Below are 10,942 nucleotides of genomic sequence, written 5' to 3'. Positions count from 1 at the left end.
AGCGGATTCCTTTAAAAAAATATATATATGTATGTAGAGAGAGAGAGAGAGAGAGAAAGAGAGAGAGAGAGAGAGAGAGAGTGAGAGAGAGGGTGAGAGGGAGGGAGTGGGAGGGAGAGGGAGATAGAGGAGAATGTAGGGAAAATTATTTTTTATCTATTCGTAATATTTGATTTAATTTGATTAATCAACGATTTACAGATATATAAAGAAAGAGAGAAAGAGATAGAGAAAGAAAGAGAGAAAGAAAGAAAGGGAGAGAGAGGAGAATGCAGGGAAAAATATTTTTTATCTATTCGCAATATTTGATTTAATTTGATCAATCAACGATTTACAGATTTATAAAAGAGAGGGAGAAGAGAGGGGGGAAAATAACGAAGAATGAAGAAACATTTTTTTTAGTTCTAGTCGTTTCATTTGGTCTAATTTGATCACTTTTGCATCCAGTCTTAGAAAGAGAGAAAGAAAGAGAACGAGATAAAAAATAAATATACAGCAAGAAAGTGTCACAGTAGTTTGTATTGCCTTCCTTTCATTTTTTTATTTATTTACAAAGGAATCATAACTAAAAATACAGAAATGAATTATTAGGTATCTTGGGAGGGAGATGGTGCTGACTACAATACTATCGTAGGAATGACACCTGCATCGTTATAAACAGATTTCACATATATATAATGATATTTTTTAATGTACAGTAATATTTAAAAAAAGGATATTTATTTTTTCTCCAAGAAATTTATTGAAGCATGAGAAAGTGAGATTAGCTTTACAGAAACAGCATGTTCTTTATTCTTCCCTCAGCCTGTCGAATTTCCCTTTCACCGTTGATAGTAAAACCATTAGGGCTGATAGAATGAAATCGTTATTAATTTTATATTTATTAAGATATATTCAAAGGAGGGAATAAAATTAAAAGGCCGTCTTGCGAAAAAGTCCGTGAAGCGTTAAGCGATAAGCACTGCGAGGAAAAGTAACCTCAGATTTTAAGACTGACAATCGATAATTCCTCATCATTTGTATTCGCTCGGCGACAGATAAAAGTTATATTCCGAGTCTGGCCGAGAAAGGCTAAGCCGTGTCCCACCCCGCCTTCTTCAAAGTCTAAAAGTGCTGCTAAAGATGACCGAAGTTTGAGCATTAGCTAAGCCGTGGCATCAAAGTAATGGAGAGGGCATCGGTTGACTGATGTGTGCGTGTTTCGGTGTGTGCGTGCGTCTAATTTACATCCCCTTTGCCACAGGTCCTACCCTGGCAAAGTTAGAGATTTTTTTTTATCTCCGATTCCAAAGTCCTTCTGTTTAATGGGACTTGTTGGCTGTTGAATAATACATAACTCGACTCTGACTATCCTACATATCCTGGAATCTAAGAAATTGCATTCGTAATCCTTACTTTTAGTCCCCTTCCTTGTTCCACCGCTCCGGGCTCGGTTCCGAACACGGGGAAGAGCAATCTTCAATTTGTATACATTTAAATTCGAACTAGATCATTTATTTTACCGAATTCTCATGCTCCCCATTTACAATTTATTCGAATATATCTTCTGGCCTACATTTCCATTTGCAAATACAACTCATATTCCATTTGAAGAAGAAGAACGGAAATTTTGATTTACAAATATATAATTAAATCCGGTAGTTTATTGAAATTTCTGTCTTAACTCCAGCTGGTTAAGTTAGCACTAAATTATTGTTAATTGCTTGACATTATTTTTCTTTTAAGGGAAAAATATTAAATTAAAAACCCCTGTCATCACGGACAAATTATTCTCGTTCTTTTTCTCCTGTGAATGTACCCGTCGTTCCATCCAATTTCGTATTTGCGAACAGATTGTACAGGTACTGTATTTGCATTTCTTAAAAAAAATAATGCTAGCATCAACGATTTTGTCAGATTATGCTGTTCCGTTATTTGAACATATTGGAGTGCGACTGTCGCAAGTCTCGATACTTGTTATGCAGTACATGCAACCTGACGACATTTGTCTTGCACGTAAAACTTGTCGACGCGCATGCATACACGACCATAGGCCTGACAGCTCATAATTTAGCAGAAGTTCATTGGTAGGCGACAAACTGGACATAACAGAAGGAAAAGTACGTGGACGTCCGCTTTGCCCTAATTCACTTTCAACGGGAGTACAAGTGAGTTTATGGTCACATATCACCACAAGATATTTGATCTACTCAAACAAGAGCACAGTTAAATCATCAATTTGGATCTACTTCTTCAGCATCTATCTATGCTTGCTGAAAACAATTGCCTCCGATTTAATATGATCAATTTTCATTTTTGAACTGTTGCAAAAATTTCTTATGCACATTGCGTTGTCTAACTTGCTTGATATTACGTTTATCCTCCAAGAAGAAAAGTTCAGAGCCATTCCCTCAGCGTGAAGACCTATTATTACTTTCTAAGAGCGAGTAATTTTGTGGAAGTATACAAAGAACTGGATAGATCCAAAGATGGAGCCTTAAGCAACACTAGCAACCATGTCAATCGGTTGGGAAAGGTATGATCAAAAGGAAACTTGTAATTGTCTAGATAAGTGATAGATATGTACTATTTTCATGATATAATAATCCCTGATATAATCCATCATCTATCATTATGCCAAACAGTGTCAATTGCAATTCGGACAACTATCAAAACCATGTCAGTATGTTTGATATTTTAAACGCTAGCGTTGTGTCATCTACTACCCTGGCTGATTGGGCCAAAAAAGAGCATAGAGCCATTTTTATGTTCTAAGGTCGAATTATTCCATATTCGGTATTCCGTTTGAACTCATATTACAACATAAGTGTAAGAGTGCATAAACAGAAAATGTTTCGAAATTACTAATAATCTTTCAAATTTTAAAGTACGTCACCTTAAATTTTAACACTAAGATTTAAGCTTTTAAGGTTGTTTATTTTTTTCTTCTATAAGAACTGCAATGATATTACGAGAAATGTCTTAATTTTGATTATCAAATTTATAATATATAATAAAACTATAACTAAACTAAAAATAATTACATTACATTTTAAACTATTAAATGTCCCATTATCTTCTCACCTCAGTTTTTATTTCTCACTACTGTTATACCAAAAGGATCAATTAATTAATTTAATATTATCACAGTAAATAATCATCTACTTACAATGTAATAAGACGTATTTGCCTTAATTGTAAATTTGTATTGTAAATGATTCAAAATAGATTCAAAGTCCTGATGAAGAGGATTTATTTTTGAAATTTTGACTAACGAACTGATTTTTTAAAATTTGCTTTATCCCTGATTATGTTAATACAATCATAATATTAAAGCTGATATTCTGAGGATTCAGGGCGTCCGTCAACGAGGGTGCAGATTTATCCTCATCCATCACCGAACCTGGTCATACTGGTCCGCGTACTCTCGCCATTTTACAATATCGGATTTCAAATATAGAAATGCTTGTAGAATGGGAATTCTCATACAAATGGGTTTTTAATAATAATTTATTTTCTGAAAAACGGTAAAATACAACTTTAAAATGCCTTACCCGGATGAGTTTATGCGTATAATTTTCAACTGATTTATAACGAAACTGATACTGTTTTTTATCCGTGAAATAGGGGCCAGAATTTCATAATTTTTGCCTCAATTAGTTGCCTATTTGTCTACCATTAATTAATATGAAATATTTGCGTACTGATTTTTTAATGTCAGTCTAATTAATATTATAGAATATATATATTTATAATTTCATTGTGGAACTTCCGAAATGTTTCTCACTGAAAGTGATCCAATTCCGTAATGGGTTTGAGTAATAAAACAAATCCACGAGGGAAGACGGACCTATTAAGTGACCCTATACGTTTCACAATCAGCTGAGAGAGAGAGAGAGAGAGAGAGAGAGAGAGAGAGAGAGAGAGAGAGAGAGAGANGAGCGTATGCACACAGTGAGCCCACATAGCTCACTCAAATATATATATTTCTTACGTAATTGTCGTTTGTTCCTTTACATTACACAATTTTACCTAAAAAGAATTGTAGTGAAAATTAGTTAATTATTCGCTCTCAGCTTTTGTTTACTAACTAGACTTGGTTATTAAAAATGACGAAGTTGAACGTCAATTGTTGATACGTGGCACTTGAAAAGAAATAAGAACTTCCTCACTGAGACGTCTAGTGAATAATTTTAAGTCTCGTAAATTTTCCAAAAGCTGATATCAAGCTTAGCGTCAACAGGCTCAGAGTGTATTCAATGAGCTATGAACAATACAGAGCTTTGAGATGCCTCCCTGTAAAGAGAACAGTTTGCTCAGCTCTTAAGCACAGTGCAATTAAGGCGTCGGATAGGTGCTTAATGAACACTGTTGGGGGGTGTTGTTACAACGTTTATTAATATTACAACAATTCGCGGTAGGGTGGGGAAAAGTACCGTCTGCTATTATGCAGCCAAACTTGGCCGATTAGTTAACAAGGGGGCCACGTCTGTGGAATTCCAAGGACGGAAAGATTTATAATAAACCATCGCTGATAATGAGAATAAAAGAGCGGTCATTTTTTACATAGACAATATTTCTTAATCTTTGGCGCTTTTCCCACGCCCCTATTAATTTTTTCGAACTGAATCTACGGCGAAAATATTGACCTTTTTTTAACAATCCCCGCCACTTCATTTAACTATTTAGGAGAAAATTTATTGTCGCTTCGAGGGAAACCTTTTTTACAACAGGGACGTCAATAAATTACTGTTGGTGGGGAAAAAAACTCGAGTTGGAAAGGTGTCCATTCTGCCTTTAGTTTACTAACACTGTCTACAAATACAAGGACAACACTACGAAACACTATTATTCTTTGTTTTATCGAATCCAATAACAACCGCAAATCAATAGTATATCTTTGCCATTACTTTATTTAAGCAAAAAATTAATATGGCATTCCAATAATCCCGTTCGGCTAAAAAAAATAATCACCATTTATTTCAAATTACACTTTATTGGCTTCAAGTTAACCATTTGTAATTTAAATGTCAAAAACTTTTTTAAAAATTTCAAATTAACAGTTTCATTGCAAATTAAAAACCTAAGATGGTATGAAATATAAAATAAGAGTGCTATGTAAAATGACTGTATATTTTTGTAAATGTCAAATAAATGAGCTCTTACAAGAAATATAAAAATTATTTTCAATGAAAATTGAAAAGTATATCAAATTAAATATAAAAATAAACGTTTTTTTAGATTGTCAATTTTGATTTTTTTTTAAATATAAAATGGTTTCTTATCCAAAATATCTCATGAAAATGTTTACAATTAAATTGAAAATAGAAAAAAATAAAATAAATGTTCTATCATATTTCAATTAATTATCCTTTTTATGTAAGGTCTTGGCTGAGATGAAAAAGTTAGTGTCACGAGCGGGATTAGAACCCATGACCTTGGGCTCGATACGCCGCTGCTCTAAGCACATGAGCTATCGTTACAAAGTGGATAGAGCAGAGGCGTGTCGAGCCGAAGGTCATGGGTTCTAATCCCGCTCGTGACACTAAGTTATTCACCTCAGCCAAGACCTTACATACAAAGAATAATTAATTTAAATATCGAATATGGTCAATTAGACTACTAAATATAAATGATTCTACAAAATAAATAGTTTATATTTAAAAACCTTTGGAGTTGATAAAAGGCTCATCTGTTTTTATATTTAATTGTGAATACATATTAAATGAATTACAGTATTTTAGAATGTAATTTAAATAAAATGTTATTTTACAAATTTTAAAAAATTCTTCTATTGGAAGATGAATCCTTATTTTTATATTTCATTTTATATAAAATTTCAATTGTAACCAAGTTTCATATGTTCCTCGAGACAACCATATAATTTATATTTAAAAAAAAACTGAGCAGTTATACGAAAATGTAACTTTACTTCCTTAAATTGTGTTTTATACCACATCCTATGTTTTAAAATTCTTTAATAAAAACCATTAATTTGAAATTAAAAATGATTAATTGGAATGGAAAAGAGTAATTAAAAATTAATAAGTGTGAATTCCAAATTCTGAAAAAATTAATTCAAAGCTAGAAAGTGTAAATTTGAAGTTAAAAAAGTTAATTTCGAGTTAAAAACGTTAATTCCAAACTCAATGTTAATTTGAAGTATTTTTTAAATTCAATTATTTATTTACCACTGCATTTTAAATATGTAACAAGTAAAAATATTGAAATTGTTTTTAAATAGTGTGACGTAAGTTTGCAAGTACAAAAGGGCATGCTAGGCATGAACATCCAGTGATAGGAGCCTTTTTTTTTTTTTTTTTTTGATACCAGGACTGGAGGAGTTCCCTCCTGAGTACAGCAGCTGAGCTGTACATCTTATTGTACTTTATCCCTGGCACCATATTGTGGGGGAGGGCTCGCAACACAAATCTGAACTTGAGCACCCGTTGTACCGGTGTTTCAACTCATTTTTGAAGGGGGTTGGGACCAAATTCAGGGTCGCTGAGATCCGATCCCGCCCCTTCCATTGATGTGTGCCGTGTCAATTTCTTTCAATTGCGGCAACCGGTACCCTTAGGCGTCAGAAAAAGTCCAGAAACGACGGTGGGGATCGAACCCACGACCGCGGGATCTACTAGCCGAGAGTCTGACGCCTTAACCACTCGGCTACCGCGGCCCCCCCATAGGAGTCCTTAGTTCACCAACAGGGTTAAGATCACATGGCAACTATCCTTTGTCAATGTTAGGCTACTAAGTTGTCGGGTGGTCGCGGCTTGGGCCCGTATAGAGACCGAAATGGAAAACTGCCGGACTATAGGAGAATGCTCGAGCATGGCAGCGAGTTTAAAGATAAATTTTTAGGCTTCTGAGAGATATTGGGATAATGGGTAGTATATAGTGGGTATTTGTTTTACACGTTAAATATTAGATTTAGTTTATGTTAGTGTAGGAGTATGCTGGGTGGTGGTGCAGCATATCATTTCAAGGCTCCACCGCTGCTCCGCCAAGCCGGATCGGGGCGGAATATCGAGTACCCTCCGACCCGGATTCTAGACAGATGATATGCATGTGTGATTGGGTTTGTATGTAGGAGTATTTATGTATTTATTGTAAGAGTGAGTGTGAGAATGACTAGTTTTAGGGAACGTAAGGGCGCCGAAATGACCAATTCGATGGCGCCGGACCAGAGCCCAACCTCGAAGTCGCTCAGGCACCAAGGTGGGTGACCCCCCCCTGATCCATCAGGGAGAGGCCAGAGGCCTCCTAAGAATTTTAATTCTAAATAGTGTGAACATGCACATAAGGTTGCAAGCACAAAAGGGGATGTTAGGCATGAACATCCAGTGATGGGAGCCCTTAGTTCACCAACTGGGTTAAGAACACATGGCAACTATCCTTTACGAATGTTAGGCAACCAAGTTATCGGGTGGTCAACGTCGCTGCAGTCTCTAGGGAGGATTGACGGGTGAGGATGTCCGGTGAGGATGGTGGAGGATGACAATTCGCGGATTGAAGGGTTTGAGTGTTAGAGTAATTTAGATGGGACAGAAAAATGGGATTTTCATGCCATTGTGAATTGTATGGTTAGAAACAGAAAATAGAGGAGATTAGCTATTGTTCCCAAAACTGAGTGTAGGATTAGTCACTTAAAATTGGAAAGATTAGCGGTTCCGTACAGATCAATTCCGTATGTCTACATAGTGGGGTCGTTTTTCGTTTGTTACTTTAGCTTGGGTCGCTTGTCAAGAAGACTTTTTAGGAGTTTGAATCTTCAATTTAAATTTTTACATTTCAGTCATGTGTGGGGATTCACTGTAATTCGTTTGTCGAGGTACAGTCCAAGGTGTCGTACGTGGTTCGCAAAGGAAATGAGAAGATTATTAAAAGAAAGGAGGGAGAGATTTTTTGTTCTGAGTGAAAACAATTTATTTCGATTTTGATTTATTAACCTTGATTCTCCAATCGCGAAGACAGGATTAGAGTGTGTGTAAGTGATTGTGTAAATTACATGAAGCTTAACGGGGTCTTTATCGGAGGTGAGTATTGATATATCATCGGCAAAGGTAAAGATGAAAGTGTTAGGGTGAGGGAGTAGATCAGACGTGTAGATTGTGTATAGGAGGGGAACAAAAACGCTCCCTAAGCGTCCCTAATAATTGAAGTTAAAAACTGTGAAAAAGTTCTTTTACCGACCAGCTATAAAAGAGGTAATATAACCATTGCCATCAGAATTCGAAAGACTTTGCAATACTTTTTTCCAATCTTTGTAGATTAAAATTCTCTGGGCCATTGTGCGATTCGAACCCAGGACCTCTAACATGGTAATATAAGTCGGACGCCGTAACTACTTGGCCATTGCGGTCTCCTTACCCAAAGTATTAAATCAAGATTTCTTTCTAAATGTCACATATATTGTGTTACGAAACAAAAAAAAAATTCTCTTGAGTGTTTTAATTTCTTATTTTAATACTCTTTTTTTAATACTTCACAGTTTTCCTCTAAGCCAGGTATTCAAGACCAGCAATCGCCAGTCATATGCGCCTTACTAATAATTACAATTAATAACAAAACATAAGCTTTTGCTCTATTTTCATATACATTCAAAATTTCGTCCAGTTAATGGTAGAAAGTTGTAAGTACACGTTGGTGCGATAAACTGCGGATATTTACAAGGAAGGTGGAAATTATTGAATAATCTCTTCATTTCATTGAATTTGGTTTCCAAGACAATGCATGTACTAGCATTGCAAGCATTGTTTACATTGCGCAGGATGATTTTATGACCACTCTACTTACTGTCGGATACCCTCTAGACCTTTACGATTTAAGTGCAAAAGGCAGTATGATAAAATTTGGTTATTATTCCTTTCGTACATTTAGTCGTATATTACCGCTGTAAACAAGAGGCGGTATAGTATATAATAACAGACTGCAAAGAACTAAGAATAAGAAAGCAAATTAAGAAATCCGACATCCCGAATGCCTATGCCGAGCCTTGAGGCATGGTAGTAGGCACAGATCGCTGTTTCAATAATTCAGGGCCATAATTATTTTGAATTAATTAATCTTTAAATAAGGCATTGGATGAGATAAAACAGACGTCACGAGCGGGATTCGAACCAACGACCTTCGGCTAAATACGCTGCTGCTCTACCAGTTGAGCTATCGTGATTTCGATCCACTCGGACGCAAACTTCCCACCTCAGGCCACCTTTTGAATTTTCCCTCCTTTTTGCCATTTTGATTCAAAATCGTGGGTTCGAGTCCCGCTCGTGGCAATGACTTTTTTTATCTCAACCAATGCCTTACTTAAAGATTAATTAATTGAAAAGAATTTATTTGGTCAATCGGACCACAAAACCTTATGGAGCTCCAAATATTTTTAATTGTATACAGAACTTTATCTTGTTTTTAAAGTTACACATCATATTAATTAAATGATTAAAAGCTTGTAAATGTTTAATTTTTTTTCAAAGTCTTACTAAAGTAAAAAGACGGAAAATAACCTAGTGATCGAAAAGCGTCGTTGTAGGATGTACTGACAGAGCGTAAACTCCATTACGCGCTAAGTTGAAGTTCAAAGTTAAGTTCGAACCAGGGGAAGCGCATAGCTTCTTCAATGTTCAACCATAACTTCTTTCATGAAACCAGTTTGGCAAATTTACGAGACCAGTGGACTTTTCTTGTTATTGTGTGTTTGTGTGTGTGTTGTGTTTTATTATTTCCACACTACAGTAAACCTGTATTGATGCCATTTATTCTTCCGGTGCTGATCACAAGATATTTGTACATATATTATATAATAATTCAACCAAATTTCATTTTATCATAATGAACACACTTTAACGCAATTATTTATAGTATTAAATTAAATTAAAAAATAACAAAAATCAAATAAATCGTATTTAGTTAATTTATTGTTACATCAAGAGTTTAGTTTTTTGGTATTAATTGAGCAGATTAAATTAAAATCTAAACTGTTTAAGAATTTAAAAAGCCTTCAGCCAAATTTGAAAACAAGCTGATCAAAAGGTGATGGCAACTGTACGCCGCTCAATGACACTTTCTTCAGTAATTGGTATCTTCTGTGGTATCTGCGTGCGTGAGTGTGTGTGAAAGAAAGAGAAAGAGAGAGAGAGAGTGAGTGAGTGAATGAGAGAGAGATGGTAGGAAAGAGCGAGAGTGAAAGAGAGAGAATGAGAGTTATTAGGTATTTGTTTGTCTGTTTGTGTTTATAATAATACGAGCGAGTTTTTAAATTTGTTTGTTCAAAAGTTCTAAAACTGTGTGTGTTTCTGTCAAAACAGTCTAACTTCGGTATGATTATTCATATAATCCACAACTTTCTATATAAAAATACAGGAAAAATAGGATATCTTTGTAAAAATTTGCAAACAATTAACAACACCTGACACAATAATTATGAAAAATATTATGTAACAAGACACTGAATTCTTCGATTACAAAACTAAACAATTCATTTGACTTTAGCTGCACGTTTTTTCTTCCTTCAGTATATTTTAAAGGTTTGAAATTCGTTTAAATGTATTGTATCAATATTAAATGGAAATTGATACATTGTGGCCAGGTTATTTTACCAGTTAAAGAAAGGTTTCTGAGTAAAATTGATTTCTAGCGATATTTGATATACAGAGATCATATCACGATAAGAAAGATTCAACTTAGCATATGGTTGAAACAGCTCAAACCGCATACATAAACATTTACGTCACAATAAACCGGGAGGGCTTGTAAGTTGGCGGTTGAATAAATATTATCAGAGAAGAGAATAGCATCGGCACACGAGGGATCTTCAAACGTGAACAAAGTTTTGTATTCTCACGCCTGGCAAACATATCAAACTTTTACATCCATCAGAAATTTCCTTCTGGCAACTGTATCCTGGGAGATATATTACATTTTTGTGTCGCCCACTCACCGATGTTTGGATTGTGCGTTA

This window comes from Cimex lectularius, unplaced genomic scaffold (assembly GCF_000648675.2).
Source record: "Cimex lectularius strain Harlan isolate CLEC.00 unplaced genomic scaffold, Clec_2.1 scaffold37, whole genome shotgun sequence".
NCBI classification, from domain to species: domain Eukaryota; kingdom Metazoa; phylum Arthropoda; class Insecta; order Hemiptera; family Cimicidae; genus Cimex; species Cimex lectularius.
Note: the sequence above shows the minus strand (reverse complement) of the source record.